Source organism: Apodemus sylvaticus, chromosome X (assembly GCF_947179515.1).
Source record: "Apodemus sylvaticus chromosome X, mApoSyl1.1, whole genome shotgun sequence".
Lineage (NCBI taxonomy): Eukaryota > Metazoa > Chordata > Mammalia > Rodentia > Muridae > Apodemus > Apodemus sylvaticus.
Window position 1 is genome coordinate 40,480,959 of NC_067495.1, and position 22,424 is coordinate 40,503,382.

A 22,424-nucleotide genomic window follows, 5' to 3' on the forward strand; every position below is an offset into this window, starting at 1 on the left:
TTTTATAAATAAAATTGATTGCATACTCTATCAATTTTGAATTGTCTGAAAAAAATCTTTATTTGAACTTCATTTATGAAACACAGTTTTCTTTTTGCCTAGTTTGTTCTTTATTCCTGTGAAGAAACACAGAGAAAAACAATGTGGGGAGGAACATATTTATTTCACCTTAAGGGTTACAATGTGTCATCCATTGAGGGAAGCTGTGGCAGGAACTCTAGAGAGAAACTTGAAGGCAAGAATTATAGCACAGGCTATAGAGGAATAATACTTCCTGGTTTGCTGCTCATAGCTTGTCAACTTGCTTATTGTACTACTAGAGCCACATGCCCAGGAGTGGTACAATCCATTGTGGGCTTCAATCTTCCATGCCAATCACTAATTAAGAAATGCCACCACAGACTTCTCTATAGACAAATATTATGGAGGCATATTGTCAATTGAGGTTTTCTTTTTCATTTTCTTTTTCTTCCTCCACCCCAAGATATCCCTAGATTGTGAAAACCTGACAAACAACTAATCAGCAGAGTCAAGAAAAGAATTATGTATTATCCACAGGTGTCAAATGGCCTAGGCTTGCTGAAGTATAGGATGGACTGTCCCATAGGATGTCTGCCCCTCTCCAAGCCACACCAGAAGGTCATCAGTGGATCTTTCAGTCCAGATTTTATATTTCAGCCCTTCCTTCTCACCCAGTGTCTTCCTCTTGACTATATTCTTGTGAACTGTTTCTTCCATTTTAGAGTCCAGGTTTAGCTGACTCTAGACCTCAGGGTCAATTTTGGGCTTTTCTTTGATGGTGGGTGTAGCATTGTCACCCTCTTTGTCATTAGCAGTAGTGATTTCCCGTTTCTGGCAGTGAACAGCATTGAAGTGCTCCAATAGTGGATGACTGTCAGCAGCTCTAAAACTGCACCAATGACATGTGTAGCAGCTGTCTCCTCTCCTGGAAGGAAGAAACACAGTCAGTGGGAAGTCAGCATTTTGAAGGGAATGCTCTGTGCTAAAATAGTCTTCATGTATCTCACTTCTGTCATGTGATGCAGCAGAAGTTCAAAGAAATATAATATTCTCAACACCCAGAAAACCAAAGAACTATGTATTCTTTTTGGTGAAATTATCTATTATTTAGTTTTAAATTCTGTTAACAATATTTAAATTCTCTTTAATTTGCCTACTTTAAAATATTTACTAAATTAATCTGCTCCATTGAATTCTGGTTAATTTTTCAATTACATAATTATTAATCATTTAAATTATTTTATTTATTAAACATACATTTAGTGTGTGTGTGTGTGTGTGTGTGTGTGTGTGTGTGTATGTGCACATATGCATGGAGACTAAAAGAGGACATGGATCCTGTGCAGCTGGAGTTTCAGGCAGTTATAGATTACCTGACATGGTCCTCTTAAAGAACAGTAAGTACTCTTCACTGCCAAGCTATCTGTAGCCATCTTTGGTCACATTTTTAAACATTAATTTTATTTTTATATCTTATAATAATATTTATATATTTTATTTGCTAATTAACTAGATCATTCATTTATAAATTGAATTGTATTTATGTTGGTTAGTCTTTGTCAATTTGACATAGATTATTGTCACTTGGGAATCTCAACTAAGGAGTTGCTTCAGCAAATTTGCCCATAGACATTCATGTTGGGCATTTTTCTGATTCATAATTGATATAGAAGCAAGCAGGGGCTGCAAACTAGTAAGCATTAGTAGTGTTCTTTTATGGTCTTCTTCAGTTCTTGCCTCCAGATTTTGTTTTAACTTTTTCTTTGGCTTCTCTTGATGAAAAGTGGTAAGGACATATAGCCTAAATAAACCATTTTGGTCATGTTTTATATCACAAGAAATAAATTGAAACAAGTATACTATCCAAATATCTAATATTTTCACAAGTGTTCTCATCCTGGAAGAATTTGCATTTGTATCTACCACAGATATGAATACTATTTTCAACTAAATATGTAATGCAGACACTTTGAGGCCTTAGATATAATGAGATTTTGGGGTTTGTGCTCAAGTAAGTATTCTTTTTGTCACCTTAATCTTCATCTTGGCTAAGAAATGCAGAAGGCTTCACCTAGCCCAACACTAACTAGCAGACATATTAGAGTATTTTATATTTTATAAAACCTAATTATGTGGATTAACACATTTATTATTTCCTACATGAACTAGGCATGTTTATGAGACAGGGAGAGATTGTGATTTAAATTTGAACTTGTATAATACTCAGAATACATTCTTTGGTCATACTTATTTTCTGAAATATTTCCAGAAGGAAATGACACTAGGCACTTTTGACCAAAATTTATTTAATTTTAGTTTCTACTAGTGATGTTTAAATTAAAGAATATGGCTTTATATTTACCTTTTAATTTAATTTAATTTTTGTGAAAGTACTTATTCTGCGTAATGTTGTAAAATTTAAGGTTTTGATCTCTTTCTTGGCTTTGCCAAATTTTTTTTATTAAGGACATTGTCTTAAATTAAGAAAACATTGGCATAGGAAAGATTACCAACTAATTGAACAGCTTTCTTTTACCTGTGATGCTGATGGATGCACAGCAGAGAAATATATATAACTCTTTTTTTAAGTCATATCTTCGAGTGGATAAGCAGAAGTCAAGCTATAAGAATTTAATGTATTTATCATATGCTGATAGACTAAAGTTATCTCATGTCAAAGAACCATAATATGTTCATATATTTACAGTGCAAAGTCATCATATCTTAGAAGACATCAAAAGGACCCATTTTAACACAACTTATTTGACATTAATGTGTTAAGTCTTGATACCAGAAAGCAAAACAAAAAAGCCAAACATAGGTTGGTAATCACTTCCATTTGGTTACCTTGTCTTAAACTTGGCTATTTCTTTTTTATTATTTATTTATTTTTTGGTTTTTTGAGACACAGTTTCTCTGTGTATTCCTGAACTCACTCTGTAGACCAGGCTGGCCTTGAACTCAGAAATTTGCCTGCCTCTGCCTCCCAAGTGCTGGGATTACAGGGGTGAGCCACCACACCCCAGCTTACTTGGATATTTCTTATATAGAGGTTGTATAGATGTTAAAATTGCATTCATCATTCTTTGTTGTGATGAATAGTCATTTAAGCTTGGAGTTCCAGAAAATAAGGAAAAAATTATCAATTTTTACATCATCAACACATACTTGAATTTTTCACTAGTAACTTTAAGTACAATTTATGGGCTAAGAAATTACTATAGTCAATTGATTATAACTGAATTATAGATAATAATCTTTCTAAAAATTTCAATTCAGAAATCAACACTGAAAATGAGACTTAGGACACTGGCAAAAGGAAGCATCATATAAAACATTGGCAAACAAGAAGTTATTCAGTTTTGATAACATTTCAGCTTCAGTAAAACTTTTTTACTTCTGTTTAATGTCTATATAAAATGTTTAATGTAAGCACACTAAAGTTCTTATTTGGGGCTTATACTAAAGCAAGATAGAAATAGTTTTTATAGCTATGATTCTGGCAGTCTCTGAACCTATACACTTTTCAAAAAGATATTTATTGCTACATTCCATCTTTAAAATGACTAATTCAGTTAAAAAGTCCTATGCATTTTTAAAACTAATGCCAAGCAAAAATATTATCATTTAACTTTACATTTTTGCTTAACATTGTGAAGGAAATTTATGCTATCTACTTCATTGTACTGGCAATTACACATTTATTATTCCTCAATTTCCTACTTAACTCTTATTGCTTTGTGAAAGAACATATTCAGAAATCAAGCAATTAGGTTTCTATTTCTTGCAGTAACCCCTGTTATGACTTCAAGGTAAACCTAAGGTTATATATTTCAAGTGATTTATAGAATTATCTTTTTTTCTCCATTTTATTTGCATGGAGAACATTTTTATAAACATGACACATTTATACCAAGAGAGTTCTATTTTACTTACAAAATAAACACTGTGTATGATTTTCTGAAGTATCATATCAAGACATTCAGCATAATTTTAATACATATATGCAATATGTTACATCTATGTATATATCTCCATCTACATTTATACAGATGATTATATCTGTAAAATGATTGCTACAGTCAGGCTAATTTACATAACCATTGTATCTCCAATTACTATTTTGAGTGTTTGAAATACTTTTCCTTGTGATATTAATGCTTTGAATTTTCTCTTTGTTCTTGAATAAAAATCAAGCTGCTTTTTATATCCTGGGCAAGCACTCCTTTGATTTTTGCTGTTTAAATACTATGCAACTATTTCAGAACTTACAGAAGAAAGTATAATAGTTGAGAGTTAAATTTCATAAAACATCATTTTGATTTGCTCTATATGTTATATGGATGTGTTATATCTTTAAATGTAGTTTTTAAAGAACAAAGGCTTCTCATTGTATCCTGGATTTCCTGGATGTTCTGGGATACAAGCTTTTTGCATTTTGCATTTTGCATTTTCTTTGACTGTTGAGTCAATGGTTTCTATGGTATCTTTGGCATCTGAAATTCTCTCTTCCATCTCTTGTATTCTGTTGTTTATATTTGCATCTATGGCCCCTGATTTCTTCTCAAGGTTTTCTATCTCCAAAGTTGTCTCCCTTTGTGATTTCTTAGTTGTTTCTACTTCTGTTTTTAGATCCAGGATGGTTTTGCTCAGTTCCATCATTTGTTTGTTTGTGTTTTCCTGTAATTCTTTAAGAGATTTTTGGGTTTCCTCTTTCATGACTTCTATCTGTTGACTCAAGTTCTCCTGCATTTCTTTAAGGTTTTTTTTTTTTTTTTGCGTTTCTTCTTTATTGGCTTCTATCTCTTGAGCCTTATTCTCCTGCATTTCTTTAAGTGATTTTTCTGTTTCCATTATACGGGTTTCTAGTTTATTCATGTTCCCCTGTATTTCTTTAAGAGATTCATTTATGTCCTTTTTGTGTTCTTCTAACAGCATCATGATCAGTGATTTTAAATCCAAATCTTGTTTCTCTGGTGTGTTGGCATAACCAGGACTTGCTGATGTTGGAGAGTTTGGTTCAGATGCTGCCATATTGCCTAGATTTCTGTTAGTAGCGTTTCTGCGTTTGCTCTTTGCCATCTTGTTCTCTGGAGTTAGTTGGTCTTGTCCCTGGCTGGTGTTTGCCAGAAGTTGGAAAGAACCCAGGTATCCCTCAACAGAAGAGTGGATGCAAAAAATGTGGTATATATACACAATGGAGTACTATTCAGCCATTAGAAACAATGAATTCATGAAATTCTTAGGCAAATGGATGGATCTGGAGAACATCATACTAAGTGAGGTAACCCAGACTCAAAAGATGAATTATGGTATGCACTCACTAATAAGTGGATATTAACCTAGAAAACTGGAATACCCAAAACATAATCCACACATCAAATGAAGTACAAGAAGAACGGAGGAGTGGCCCCTTGTTCTGAAAAGACTCAGTGAAGCGGTATAGAACAAAATCAGCACAGGGAAGTGGGAAGGGCTGGGTGGGAAAAGAGGGGGAGGGAAGGGGACTGATGGGACTGTTGGGGAGTGGGGGTCCAGAAAAGAGGAAATCATTTGAAATGTAAATAAATATATCAATAAATTAAAAAAAGAACAAAGGCATACTTCTAATGTCAAGCAAGCATAGAAAAATTTAAATCAAAACTTTAAATGTAGATTTTAAAGAACAAAGGTTATCAAGATTCAATTGCTTTTTAACATTTATATCATGGGCCATAAAAATAGCACTGCAGTTAAAAACATATACTGTTCTTGAAGAAGACTTATAAGTAATTTCCAGCACTTACATAAGGGCCTCGCCATTACTTAATGATATCCATTTGCATTCATACTGTAATATAACTGCCAATATGTGTGTGCATGGACATATGTTCTTCATAGTCAATTAAATATAGTGTGTATTATAAGTGTCTATTTACAGATAGCTAAATGTGTCTTCACATTTTTTTCATGTGAGACATTTACATCAGACTCTTAGAAAATATTATGTAAATTTTATTACAAACTACCTCATTCAAATATACATTTTTTGGGGCTTAAAACAATCCAATAACATCTTTAAAATGGTCACTTATTATCTGGGGAATACAGTACAACCTAATGCAATTGGTTAGTTTAAAAGATCTCTCTCCAATTTTAAAAGTTGAAAATTAAAATACTTTTGGTTGTGAGCCTAGCCTTTAACATACTGATCTCCTTTGACAAAGCTCAAGTCAAAGTGTATCAAAGACCTCCACATAAAACCAAATACACTGAATCTAAGAGAAAAGAAAGTGTGGAAGAACCTCAAATACTTGGGCACAGGGCAAAACTTCCCAAACAGAACACAAATGGCTTATGCTTTAAGAACAACAACAGACAAATGGGACCTCATAAAACTGAAATGCTTCTGTAAAACAAGGGACACTATCAATAGGACAAAGTGGCTAGCCATAGATTGGGAAAAGATCTTTACCAACCCTACATCCAAAAGAGGGATAATATCAAAAATATACTAAGAACTCAAGAAGGCAGACTCCAGAGAAACAAATAACCCTATTAAAAAGTGGAATACAGAGATAAATAGAGAATTCTCAACCAAGAAATCTCGAATGGCTGAGAAATACTTAAGGAAATGTTCAACACCTTTAAACATCAGGGAAATGCAAATCAAATCAACCCTGAGATTCCACCTCACACCAGTCAGAATGGCTAAGATTAAAATTGCAGGTGACAGCAGATGTTGAGAAGATGTGAAGAAAGAGGAACACTCCTCCACTGCTGGTGCAACTGTAAGCTAGTAAAACCACATTGGAAATCAGTCTGGTAGTTTCTGGAAAATTGGACATAGCATTACCTGAAGACCTAATTATATTGCTCCTGGGCATATACCCAAAATATGCTCTAACATATAACAAGGACACATGCTCCACTACATTCATAGCAGCCCTATTTATAATAGCCAGAAGCTGAAAACAATCCATATGTCCCTAAAGAATGGATACAGAAAATGTGGTACATATACACAATGGAGTACTATGCAGTGATTAAAGCAATGACTTCATGAAATTCACAGGCAAATGGATGGAAATCATCCTGAGTGAGGTAACCCAGACAGAAAAGAACACACATGGTCTGCACTCACTAATAAGTGGATACTGATCCAAAAACTCAAAATGCCTATGATACAACCTACAGACCATATATGAAGCTTAAAAGGGGGTGGATGCCTCAGACTTGCATTGAAGGGTAAGCAGTATGATTGTGGCAGATGTATGGAGAAGGGGACAAGGGAGGGAGAAGGGAGGAGGAGAACATAATGGAGGCAGTATCAGAATCTGGAGGGGAGGTGAAAGAGGTACAAAAAGTCAGGAAATTGAATAAAAATATGTTACAGGGGGATGAGGAACTGGGGATAGCCATTTGACAAGACACCAGAGAAATGTGAGACTCTTAGGCCTCAATGGGATTGACTTTAGCCATAATGAGCAGTATTTTATGTTTAACACAACGAAAGAGATTTTGTGGTATTATGGCATTAAAGAACAAAACCTGTTTATAGGATGGCTTACAGTTTCAAACCAAAAAAACTCAGAAATGGCCAATCTTGGTACAGAGATATGATTTTCCATCAGTAAACTCCTAGTAAGCATCAAGATGTGTTGAAATATGAACTCAGTACAGGCAGAACAAAGGATGTGAGGTGACTAAGTTCCACCAGACAGTGTTACCAAACAACACCTTAACAACCAATACCTTACTAAGTTTTGTCAATGCCAAGCACACTGGCTTTTGATGACTCTTGAAGAGAGGACATAGGTTTGCTGGAGTATTTTGTTCCTTGTAATTTTGCTACGATTTCTCATGAAAGAACACATTTGTAAAAGATTTGGTATTGATGGAAGTTAGTTATTGTATAATTTCTACTAGTCCATGTCATGAAAGTATATATAACTTTGCAGTGCTCTAATTAAAACTTGGATAATTTAACCAGGTTAGTTAGCATTGAAATGGGACAAAAGAATAAAAACTTTTGTTGCAAAAAGTAACTACAATGAATGGAAATCATTTTGTGCAGATTTTAACACAAAATTAGCCATGAACATATAATAATTTTCTATAGAAAAATTAATTTGTCTTTAACAATTGTGTGATATGTAAAATTGAGCATACAACATTGTACAATATTTAGATAAGAATGCCTCAAAATTATATTTTAGCACGTTAAAATAGCATATCATTTTGTACTTTTAACAGTGTCCTTTGCCTTACAGAAACTTTGTAATTTTATGAGGTCCCATTTGTCTATTCTTGATCTTAGAGCATATGCTATCGGTGTTCTGTTCAGGAACTTTTCCCTGTGCCCATGTCCTCAAGGGTCTTCCCCAGTTTCTTTTCTATTAGCTTCAGAGAGTCTGGCTTTATGTAGAGGTCCTTGATCCATTTGGATTTGAGCTTAGTACTAGGAGATAAGAATGGATCAATTCGCATTCTTCTGCATGCTGACCTCCAATTGAACCAGCACCATTTGTTGAAAAGGCTATCTTTTTTCCATTGGATGTTTTCAGCCCCTTTGTCGAAGATCAAGTGACCATAGGTGTGTGGGTTCATTTCTGGGTCTTCAATTCTATTCCATTGATCTACCTGCCTATCACTGTACGATGATTCCCCCAGAATTTCTTTTGCTGTTGAGAAAAGTTTTAGCTATCCCGGGTTTTTTGTTATTCCAGATGAATTTGAGAATTGCTTTTTCTAACTCTGGGAAAGGGGAAGTCATTTGGAATGTGAACAAAGAATATAGAAAATAAAAAATATTTAAAAAAAAAGAAAAAATAGCAGATCATAAAAACCAATTTCAAAATTGAATATATAGATATATATTTCATATTTCAGACTAATATTTCCCCTCTTTGTTCTCTCAGTTTCTCCCCACCTCCTTTCTTACTCAAATGTATGCCCTTTCTATCATTCAGAAAGCAAACAGACCACAAAGAATAATGAAAATAAGTTAATACAAAAACAAACAAGTAGGATTAAGAAAATAAAAGGAAAAAGAGTCAAAGAAAAGGCACAAGAAGCACATATAGATACAGAGACACATAATTTCACTCATGCAGGAATCCCTTAAAACATACATCCAGAAGCTTTAATATATATGAAAAGGGCTTAAGGTTTAAAACAAACAAACTAACTAACTAACTAACTAACAAATACCGTAACAATATTAGAAAACAAAGAACATCCAAAGATGACACTGAGTTTGTTCTCTGTTGTCCATACATTGGTGGGCATTGGCAAGTGCCTATTAATTGGAGATATCTTTTGAGTTAGGAACTGGGGTCTGTGTCCAATTCTCTGTTCAGCTTTAGGAATCCAACAGACGCAAATTCATGCTGACCCTGTGCATAGTGCCTCAGTCCCTTTGAGTTCATGCTCCCTCAGTCTTTTGAGTTCTTATGTTCATTGGTCTAGCTCTGTTTAGAATAGGTTGTTTCCTTGATGACTTCCATTCTTCTAGGTCTTATACTCTGCCTTCTCTTCTGCAGAGTTCCCTGACCTCTGAGGGAGAGGAATTTGATGGAGTCAGCCTACTTAGGGCTAAGTGTTTCAAGGTCTCTCATTATGCATATTGTCTAGCTATTGGTCCCTATGTTTGTTCCAATCTGCTACAGGGGGGAGCTTCAGCATAGCAGAATGTCAGGAGTCCTTTTTTAATTTAACATTTTCTTCAACAGAGGTATCCATTACTTGATTTCTTCTATTTTGTCTTCAGTGACTGAGATTCTAGTCTCTCTTCTATCACTTGCATTATTTTGGTAAGGTTTGCCTCTGATGTTTCTGTTCAAGTTCCTAAATTTTTATTTTCATTTTCCTTGAGTTCGGTTTTGGTTATTAATTTTATTTCCCTTTGCAAGGCTTGATCTGTTTGCTTCATTTCAATTCACACATTGTGTTTTCACAGATTTCTTTAATTGAATTATTTGTTTCATCTCTAAGGACAACTACCATATTCCTAAAGCCTGTTTTGAGTTCTTTTTTTGTGCTTTAGCTAGGTTGTATTTCTCATGGCCTCATGGTTGCTGAGCTATAGTGAAGATATATTTTTCTGGTTGTTATTGTGTTTTTATGCTGGGCTTTAAACATTTGGGTTTGGGATGATTGTAATTCTAGGTGCTGATATCTGGCCATGTCTTTGTTGTGTGGATAGTTTCTTTTTTGTTTGTTTGTTTTCTTCTTGTTTTTTCCTTGATTTTTGTTGGCTCTAGTTCTTAAGAGGATGGTGAGTCTGGGTTGCCTTATGGGGTATGCTTCTGTGATCCTGTTAGGTGTGGCCATTAGGGGTATTAGGAACGGACATCTAGAAACAGAGATGTTCTAGAAGTGGGAGTAGGTGATAATAGTCCACAGAGGAGAGAAGCAGGCTGCACCACTGGAATCTTCTTAGACTCCTGGTTATAGGGGCAGAGAGGAATCAGAGGCCAAGCAGGTAGTCTGTGACAGAGATGGGTGTACATGAAACAGGGAGATTGGATTGTGGGAGAGGAGGGAGAGTGAAAATCTGAAGATTGCCTGCCTGCTTCCACAGAAACAGATTTTAAAAACATTTTATTTTATAATTTCTTAGATAATATTTTCTCTAGTTATAGAAGAGAGCTGGTTATGACAAACATCCAAACACCCTGCAATTTTCAGTGCAGTAATGACAAAAGTAAAGCCAATGGGCGTATACACATTTAGGAATTAAAAGCCATTTTAAATATTGAATGTATTAAAGTGGCATCAAAGTATCATAATTACAAGTGGGATGGTCATAGTTCGTTTTTGTTATCTTCTGTATCTATTGTTTAAAAGGGCTTTTGCTTTCCAGTGAAAGTACCTGTGATGCCAGTGTGTCAATCAGAAACACTACAAATTAGATAGATACTTTCTGCAGTCACCCCAAAACAGGAAATATTGCAGTATTAAAGCCAAAAGCCAAGGCCAGGCAGCCTGGTCATTGGGGGATGTTTCTGGCTGTAGTTGTAGAGTAGTGCTGTTAATGCCATCTCCAACACATCACACGTTTGCAAACACACACACACACACACACACACACACACACACACACACACACACAAATACACACACATGCACTGCATTTTTTTCCTCTTATAGGCTACTTGACTCCCAAGCCCATGCTGCTTCTACCCAGGAGATTTTACATGCATCAGTGTCTTCATACATTTACTTTTTCTCATTTGGTACAGAGATATTGCAGTCCCTTGTGAGACATAAACAAACCAAATGGAAGTCCCTACTCCTAGCTGGTCTGACAAAGAATCAGCACTGAATAGAATGATAATATTGATAAGGCAGAAACCAACACCGAGCTTGGCTATTAAATTTGAAATATTCATAGTACAACGTTGTTTAGGATAAAAACTTAAACTTCATAAAGTCGAGTATAATTATTAAATTTGTTTTTATTAAACAGTAAAATTTTTTTAAGAGAAAATTTCAAAGACTTTCATTGCCAAATATTTTCCAGTCATAACATTAGATATTTATAGAATTCTGTTCAGTCCTCCATTATGTAAATAAACAGAAACACAAAATCTGTAAAATTATACATATCTTTCACAATGGCTCTTCTCTGCCCTGAAGCAAGCATTGGAAGTTAACACAGGAGGTTCTCATAAAAATAAAAAAAAATATATTTTGTTTATTTATCAGATATTTTTATGACATTCACCAAAATTAGTTTTTCCCACTAAAGTTTCATATATACTGAAAAATCTTTAATTCTCTCATGTTCTTTTTTTGTATGAATGTGTTTGGGGGGGTGGCTTACTGGTTCCAGTGCTATAAAGTAAGAACTCATTTTCAAAATAATGATAATAAAATAAATTTTTTTGAAGTTCCAGATTATTTCTATGTTAATGATCAACTGCATCATAGTCAAACCTTAATCTGTTTCTATTTCTGTCCAGATAGTCCATCATTAGCCTAGGAAACAGAAAATACAGAACAAAGTAATGATATATACCTTAGTAAAATATAAAAATGAATAATAATCATCTTTCATAAATACCTTTTATGATAATTATTTAGTGTGTTTGTGAAAGTTCATTATAGGCAAGAGTCTTATTTAATGGTATTCTTTAAAATAAATGTACTGTCTGATGTTGTCATAGGTCTATTACCAAGAGTAAAAGTCTCTTTGAAAACAACAAAATTGTTAGAAAGAAAATAAAGTCACAATCCCAAGAAAAGATCTTTCTTCATAGAAAACAATTCAGGAGTTGGAGGGATGGCTCAGTGGTTAAGAACACTGGATGATCTATCAGCGTTCTTGAGTTCAATTCCCAGCACCCACATGGTTGGTCACAACCATCCGTAATGGGATCTGATATCCTCTTCTGGAATACAGGTACACCTGCACCTGAGCACTCATACATTAAATAAATAAATGAATAGTTAAAAATAATAAGAAGAAAAATTATGTATGAATTACTAGTATTATTCTAAAATGCAGCTTTAAAATGTCCTTGCATTCTCTCTGCACCTCAGCTGTCTTGTGGTCAGCAAGTCATTGTTGGAGAAGTGTGCCTAGTATTTGCTGAACCTGAAAACTTCCTTAAGCTGCAGTTGCTGTGCTCGCCTCCTAGGACATTCAGCAGCTCGTCCTGTCCCCTGCCAGGGTCTCTTTTTTTGGTGTTTGTCACCATCTATTAAAACTCAATTTTTGAGTCCTGAGGCCTCTGGCGGTAGCCCTCAGACCTCTCCGCTTCCAGATCCAGATCAGCCTGAGCAGCAACACCACATCTCCAGGTCCTGGAAGAGGCAAGTGGGGCTTCCCAGCGGCCAGCGGGGAGAAGTTGGTGTGCTTCGGTGAATCCAGCAGGCCCCAGCAGGAGCCTTCAGGCGACTGCTTTGGGATCTGAACAGCCTGGGCCACAGCACTCGGTCACCAGGAAGTGCGGGGGACCTGGTGTGCACCCAGAGGCAGTCTGGGAGCTCACAACACAGCTCATTCTTGTGGCACAGAGCTTAGGCTTCAGTCCTGAGGCCTCTGGCAGTAGCCCTCAGACCTCTCCCCTTCCGGATCCAGATCAGCCTGAGCAGCAACACCACATCTCCAGATCCTGAAAGAGGCAGTGCAGGAGCATGTCCTGGATACTCCATCACACCAGTAAAACAAGATTTGGATTTAAAATCACTGGTCATGATGCTGGTACAGGAACACATGAAGGACATACTTAAAGAAATTCAGGAGAAAATGGATCAAAAGTTAGAAGCCCTTGCAAGGGAAACACAAAAATCAGTGAAAGAAATCCAGGAGAATACAAAAGCCAATAATGAGGAAACACAAAAAACACTTAAAGAAATACAGGAGAACTTTGGTCAACAGGCTGAGGTCATGAAAGAGAAAACACAAAAATCTCTTAAAGAATTACAGGAAAGCACAAACAAGCAAGTGAAGGAGCTAAGCAAAACCATCCAGGATCTAAAATCAGAAGTAGAAACAACTAAGAAAACTCAAAGGGAGACAACTTTGGAGATAGAAAGCCTTGGGAAGAAATCAGGGCACAGAGATGCAAATATCAACAACAGAATACAAGAGATAGAAGAAAGAATCTCAGATGCTGAAGATACCATAGAAACCATGGACTCAACAGTTAAAGAAAATGCAAAAAGCAAAAAGCTTGTAACCCAAAATATCCAGGAAATCCAGGACACAATGAGAAGACCAAACCTAAGGATTATAGGCATAGATGAGAGTGAAGATTTACAACTTAAAGGGCCAGCAAATATCTTCAATAAAATTGTGGAAGAAAACTTCCCTAACCTAAAGAGAGAGATGCCCATGAATATACAAGAAGCCTACAGAACTCCAAACAGACTGGACCAGAACAGACATACTTGCTGTCACATAATAATCAAAACACCAAATGTACTAAACAAAGAAAGAATATTAAAGGCAGTAAGAGAAAAAGGCCAAGTAACATATAAAGGAAGACCTATCAGAATCACAGCAGACTTTTCACCTGAGACTATGAAGGCTAGAAGATCCTGGGCTGATCTCATGCAGACTCTAAGAGAACACAAATGCCAGCCAAAAGTACTATATCCAGCAAAACTCTCAATCACCATAGATGGAGAAACTAAGATATTCCATGACAAAACCAAGTTTACCCAATATCTATCCACAAATCCAGCCCTACAAAAGATAATAGGAGGAAAACACCAATACAAGGAGGGAAACTTCACCCTTGAAAAAGCAAGATAGTAACCTTTCATCAAACCCAAAAGAAGTTAACCAATCAAATTTAAAAAATAACGTCAAAAATGACAGGAAGTAACAATCATTATTCCTTAATATCTCTTAACATCAGTGGACTCAATGCCCTAATAAAAAGACATAGACTAACTGACTGGATACGTAAACAGGACCCTACATTTTGCTGCTTACAGGAAACACACCTCTGTGTCAAAGACAAACACTACCTTAGAGTAAAAGGCTGGAAGACAATTTTACAAGCAAATGGTCTCAGGAAACAAGCTGGAGTAGCCATTCTAATATCAGATAAAATTGACTATCAGCCCAATGTCATCAAATGAGACTCTGAGGGAGACTTCTTGCTGGTCAAAGGAAAAATACACGAAGAAGAACACTCAATCCTGAACATCTATGCTCCAAATGCAAGTGCACCCTCATTCATAAAAGAAACTTTACTAAAGCTCAAAGCACACATTGAACCTAACACAATAATTGTGGGTAACTTCAACACTGCACTTTCCTCAATGGACCGATCAGGAAAACAGAAACTGAACAGGGACACAGTGAAACTAATTGAAGCTTTGGACAAATTAGATTTAACAGATATATATATATATATATATATATATATATATATATATATATATATATATATATATATAACATTCTATTGAACAAATTAGATTTAAAAGATATATATATATATATATAGAACATTCTATCCTAAAGCAAAAGAATATACCTTTTTCTCAGCACCTCATGGTACCTTCCCCAAAATCGACCATATAATTGGTCACAAGTCAGACCTCAATAAATATAAGAAGATCGAACTAATCCCATGCCTCCTATCAGATCACTAGGGAGTAAAAGTGGTCTTCAATAGCAACAAAAACAACAGAAAACCCACATACACGTGGAAATTGAACAATATTCTACTCAATGATACCTTGGTCAAGGAATAAATAAAGAAAAAATTAAAGACTTTTTAGAACACAATGAAAATGAAGACACAACATACCCAAATCTATGGGACACAATGAAAGCAGTGCTAAGAGGAAAACTCATAGCCCTGAGTGCCTCCAAAAAGAAAATGGAGAGAGCATACATTACTAGCTTAATGACACACCTGAAAGCCCTGGAACAAAAAGAAGCTATTTCACCTAGGAGGAGTAGAAGGCAGGAAATCATCAAACTCAGGGCTGAAATCAATCAAGTAGAAACAAAGAGAACCATACAAAGAATCAACAAAACCAGGATCTGGTTCTTTGAGAAAATAAACAAGATAGATAAACCCTTAGCCAGACTGACCAAAGGGCACAGAGAAAGTATCCAAATTAACAAACTTAGAACTGAAAAGGGAGAATTAACAACGGAAACTGAGGAAATCCAAAAAATCATCAGATCCTACTACAAGAGCCTGTACTCAACACAACTGGATAATCTGGAGGAAATGGACAATTTCCTTGACAGATACCAAATACCAAAATTAAATCAGGACCAAATAGATCATCTAAATAGTCCCATAATGCCTAAAGAAATAGAAGGAGTCATAGAAAGTCTTCCAACCAAAAAAAGCACAGGACCAGATGGTTTCAGTGCAGAATTCTATCAGACCTTCAAAGAAGAGTTAACACCAATACTCTTCAAATTATTCCACAAAATAGAAACAGAAGGAACACTACCCAATGCCTTCTATGAAGCCACAATTACGCTGATACCAAAACCACACAAAGATCCAACAAAGAAAGAGAACTTCAGACCAATTTCCCTTATGAACATCGATGCAAAAATACTCAATAAAATTCTTGCCAACCGAATCCAAGAACACATCAAACCAATCATCCACCATGATCAAGTAGGCTTTATCCCAGGAATGCAGGGTTGGTTCAATATACGGAAATCCATCAATGCTATCCACTACATAAACAAACTCAAAGAAAAAAACCACATGGTCATTTCATTGGATGCTGAAAAAGCATTTTGACAAAATTCAGCATCCTTTCATGCTTAAAGTCTTGGAAAGAACAGGAATTCAAGGCCCATACCTAAACATAGTAAAAGCAATATACAGCAAACCGGTAGCCAGCATCAAACTAAATGGAGAGAAACTTGAAGCAATCCCACTAAAATCAGGGACCAGACAAGGCTGCCCCCTTTCTCCTTATCTTTTCAATATTGTACTTGAGGTACTAGCTCAGGCAATTCGACAACATAAGGAGATCAAAGGGATACAAATTGGAAAGGAAGAAGTCAAACTATCATTATTTGCAGATTACATGATAGTCTACCTAAGTGACCCAAAAAACTCCACTAGAAAACTCCTACAGCTGATAAACAACTTCAGCAAAGTGGCAGGTTATAAAATCAACTCAAGCAAATCAGTGGCCTTCCTATACTCAAAGGATAAGCAGGCTGAGAAAGAAACTAGGGAAATGACCCCCTTCACAATAGCCACAAACAGTAGACAGTATCTTGGGGTGACTCTTACCAAACATGTGAAAGATCTGTATGACAAGAACTTCAAGACTCTGAAGAAGGAAATGGAAGAAGACCTCAAAAAATGGGAAAACCTCCCATGCTCATGGATCAGTAGAATCAATATAGTTAAAATGGCCATTTTGCCAAAAGTAATCTACAGATTCAATGCAATACCCATCAAAATCCCAACTCAATTCTTCACAGAGTTAGAAAGAGCAATTATCAAATTCATCTGGAATAATAAAAAAACCCAGGTTAGGTAAAAGTATTCTCAGCAACAAAAGAAAGTCTGGGGGAATCAGTATCCCTGACCTCAAGCAATACTACAGAGCAAAAACTGCATGGTATTGGTACAGTGACAGGCAGGAGGATCAATGGAACAGGATTGAGTATCCAGAAATGAACCCACACACCTATGGCCACTTGATCCTCGAAAAAGGGGCTGAAAACATCCAATGGAAAAAAGATAGCCTTTATAAGAAATGGTGCTGGATCAACTGGAGGTCAGCATGCAGAAGAATGTGAATTGATCCATCCTTGTCTCCTTGTACTAAGCTCAAATCCAAATGGATCAAGGACCTCCACATAAAGCCAGACACTCTGAAGCTAAGAGAAAAGAAACTGGGGAAGACCCTTGAGGACATCGGTACAGGGAGAAAGTTTCTGAACAGAATACCAATAGCGTATGCTCTAAGATCAAGAATTGACAAATGGGACCTCATAAAATTACAAAGTTTCTGTAAGGCAAAGGACACCATCAAGAGGACAAATCGGCAACCAACAAATTGGGAAAAGATCTTCATCAACCCTACATCAGATAGAGGGCTAATATCCAATATATGTAAAGAACTCAAGAAGTTAGACTCCAGAAAACCAAACAACCCTATTAAAAATGGGGTACAGAGTTAAACAAAGAATTCTCAACTGAGGAGCTTAGGATGGCAGAGAAGCATCTTAGAAAATGTTCAACTTCATTAGTCATTAGGGAAATGCAAATCAAAACACTGAGATTTCACCTTACACCAGTCAGAATGGCTAAGATTAAAAATTCAGGAGACAGCAGGTGTTGGAGAGGGTGTGGAGAAAGAGGAACACTCCTCCACTGCTGGTGGGGTTGCAAATTGGTACAACCACTCTGGAAATCAGTCTGGCGGTTCCTCCGAAAACTGGGCACCTCACTTCCAGAAGATTCTGCTATACCACTCCTGGGCATATACCCAGAGGATTCCCCAGCATGTAATAAGGATACATGCTCTACTATGTTCATAGCAGCCCTATTTATAATTGCCAGTTGCTGGAAAGCACCCAGGTATCCCTCAACAGAAGAGTGGATGCAAAAAAATGTGGTATATCTCCACAATGGAGTACTATTCAGCCATTAGAAACAATGAATTCATGAAATTCTTAGGCAAATGGATGGAGCTAGAGAACATCATACTAAGTGATGTAACCCAGACTCAAAAGGTGAATCATGGTATGCCCTCACTAATAAGTGGATATTAACCTAGAAAACTGGAATACCCAAAACATAATCCACACATCAAATGAGGTACAAGAAGAAAGGAAGAGTGGCCCCCTGTTCTGGAAAGACTCAGTGAATCAGTATTCGGCCAAACCAGAACGGGGAAATGGGAAAGGGTGGGTCGGAGGACAGGGGGAGAGAAGGGGGCTTGCGGGCCTTTCGGGGAGTTGGGGGTTAGAAAAGGGGAAATCATTTGAAATGTAAATAAAAAATATATCGAATAAAAAAATTAAGAAAAAAAATGTCCTTGCAATTAAAACATAAACTACTAAATGAATTTATAAATGCTTCCATCTTTTGCTTGATACCTTTCTTTTCTGTAGGTATACATTATTGCTTAATTTCTCATTTAGGTTTTCAATATATATAGTTTTGTCATATTCATACAGGGTTTGGAATAGTTCTATAAATTGTTGCATAATTTCTATTTATTATGTATGATTAAAATGCAATACATATTATATGGATGAGCTGGAAAATAAAACAAAGGATAATTATTTGCTAAGTATATAATAGCATAATAGTATCAACAAAGAACAGATACTATGTGATCTTCAATCTTCATGCTTGAGAGTATTTCATAATATTTGAATTATTAATTAGACTTCCTTATATTTAAGTTTACACATATTGTAAGATATGTAATTTTTTTCTAACATTGATTTTTTTTTCAAATTGCTTTGTAGTCATTGAGAATCACGAAAATAAGCCAGGCAGTGGCGGCATGCATGCCTTTATTTTTTTCTTTTTTATTTAATTTATTTGATATATTTTTTATTTACATTTCAAATGATTTCCCCTTTTCTGGCTCCCCACTCCCCGAAAATCCCAAAAGCCCTTTTCCTTCCCCCTATTCCCCCATTCACCCCTTCCTACAACCCTGTTCTGGAATTCCCCTATAATGCTGCACTGAGTCCTTCCAGAACCAGGGGCCACTCCTCCATTCCTCTTGGAAATCATTTAATATGTGGACTATGTCTTGGGTATTCCACGTTTCTAAGCTAATATCCACTTATCAGTGAGTGCATACCATGATTGATCTTTTGAGACTGGGTTGCTTCACTTAGTATGATGTTCTCCAGCTCCATCCATTTGACTAAGAATTTCATAAATTTGTTGTTTCTGATGGCTGAATAGTACTCCATTGTGTAAATATACCACATTTTTGTATCCATTCCTCCGTTGAGGGACACCAGCTTCTGGCTATTACAAGCAGGGCTGCTATGAAGATAGTGGAACATGTGTCTTTATTACATGCTGGGGAATCCTGTGGGTATATGTCCAGGAGTGGTATAGCAGGGTCCTCTGGAAGTGTCATGCCCAGTTTTCTGAGGAACCGCCAGACTGATTTCCAAAGTGGTTGTATCATCTTGCAATCCCACCAGCAATGGAGGAGTGTTCCTCTTTCTCCATATCCTCGCCAACACCTGCTGTCTCCTGAGTTTTTAACCTTAGCCATTCTGACTGGTGTGCGGTGAAATCTCAGGGTTGTTTTGAATTGCATTCCCCTAATGACTAATCATGTTGAACATTTCTTAAGGTGCTTCTCAGCCATCTGAAGTTCTTCATGTGAAAATCCCACCACTTGGCAGGCAGAGGCAGGCAGATTTCTGAGTTTGAGGCCAGCCTGGTCTACAGAGTGAGTTCCAGGTTAGCCAGGGCTACACAGAGAGACCCTGTCTCGAAAAACAGAAAAAAAAAGAGAGAGAAAGAGAATCATGAAAATAATTCATGATAGGTTTAAATTTAGAAATTTTAATACACTTTGCCAACTCATTGCATTGGATATGAATTTTAAATCTCAAAGTAGCAACTCTAAGTCCCAGCTGGTTTATTTTCTCCCCTCATCTGCATAATCTACTAATAACTTCACCCCCTATTTGCTGTGTATTCCAACTTATAATACCTTCAAATTTTTTGTTTGTAGAATTTGTGTTCTATAGCTTCTTAAGAAACTCATTTTTGCTACAGCTATAGTTGTGAGTGGCGGACTGTGTTAAAATGCTCATTCTATTATTTTCTTAAAGGATTTACTGCCATTTGTAAATAAACAGCTTAAGAAGAGCCTTAGATGTCCTGAATGGCAAATGAGAAGGAAGAGGGTTTCTTTCTTTTACCAACTCATCTAGGAACAGTTGTTGTTTCAGTTCTGTATGGTTGCTTTTTCCAAGTGCTATGGCTCAAACCCTAAGTCTATTCAGTGTTAGATAAGAACTTGTTCAAGTGAGCTCTGTCTTCAGTCCACAAATAAGGTAATTTTAATATTTAAAACAAAGTTTCTGTATTTAAAACTCATTTCTCCAATTTTATTTTTAATTTACTATGTGTGTCTGTGGAGGGGTGGGCATGTTGCAGCATGCATAAAGAGAGGTCAGAGAACAACTTTCAAGACTTGGTTGTCTATTTCCATTGTGCATTCCTGGAATCAAACTCAAGTACACAGGTTATGAAGTAAGTATTTATCAACTTATCCTTCTGCCTGCTCACCTTCCAAAATATTTTGTTTTAAATGTATTTTCTTAAATCTAGTTACCCAGTTTTCTATAAAATGTCTTCATTTCATCTCAGAGATAAACCACAAAATATTGAAAAATACATTCCCATTCAGGCGACATATATTTATTCTGATTAATGCTGTAATTCTAGGTAGCTATACAAGTGTTAGTTTGATTGGAGTTCATTGGGGCTGAACATTTTTCCTTATAATCAGCTTTTAGATCATTTCCCTGGACAATACAAATTTTAAGAATGGGATGCAATGTCATAATATCTAAATTTAAAACAAGAGAGAAGGGAGGCAGTGTCAGAGACTTTAGATTACTTATTAAGGAAAAATTATTTCTTGTCAATAGAACAGAATTTAGATTGTACTTCAGGCTCTGAGTAGATACATAACATTTAAAAACTGCCCCATATATTACATATGTCCTCTTCCTTAAAAGTTAATCCTACTGACCTTGAAAAATCTCCTGGCTAGGGAACTACCCTTCAAAAAATCTTTGACACTAAGAAATGTGAAAGAAATAGAAAAGTAATTATCTCCTTAGGGGGATGATGTGCTTCCACACCCAAAGCCGTATCATTTGTGCAGTTGCACACATCTCACTGTTAAGCAGATCCACATTTGAGTTGGAGTTCAAAAAGCAAAATCCTTCCCCCATCTTTATTGTCCTTTCTCAGATAACGACCAAAATTCTATGTCTGCTTTCTCTGACACTCTGAGAATTCTTGTGCTATTTCAGAAAACACTGGCTTCTCCATAGAGTTACTTGTTGACCCCTATTTCTGATTTCCTGCATTCTTGTGTCTTGTCAAGATCCTCTAATGCTTTCTATAATTCTTTTTAAAAAAAGTTTTATGACTATAATAAAACACCATGACAAAAAGCAACTTGTAGAGAAAGGGGCCTATTTCAGTTTCATTTCCATATCATAGTCCATTGCTCAAAGGAAATCAGGATAGGAACATAAACAATGTAAGAATCTGGAGGCAAGAGCTGATTCAGAAGCCAAGGAGGAATTCTGCTTAGGGAATTGACTTGCTCTTCCTGTATTAATCAGTTTACTTTTTTAAAAATTCAATATTCACTTCATTTATATTTCAAATGTTATCCCCTTTCCTTATTACTCCTCTGAAAGCAACCTATCACATCTCCTCTCCACCTGCTTACCAACCCCCCTCCCACTTCCCTGTCCTGGTATTCTCCTACACTGGGGCATCAATCCTTCATAAGACCACTGGCCTCTCCTCTCATTGATGCCTGATGAGGCCATCCTCTGTTACATATACAGCTGGAGCCATGGGTCCCTCCATGTGTACTCTTTGGTTGATGGTTTAGTCACTGGGAGCTCTGGGGTACTGGTTGGTTCATATTGTTGTTCCTCCTATGGGGTTGCAAGTTCCTTCAGCTCCTTGGGTCCTTTCTCTAGCTCCTCCATTGGGGACCCTATGTTCAGTCCATTGGATGGCTATGAGCCATGGATATTTTGATCCCCCTTCTAAGGACTAAAGTATCCACACTTTGGTCTTCCTTCTTTTTGAACTTTATGTGGCCTATGATTTGTGTCTTGGGTATTCCGAGATTTTGGGCTAATATTGAATTATCAGTGAAGGCATACGATGTGTGTTCTTTCGTGATTATTTTACCTCACTCAGGATGATATT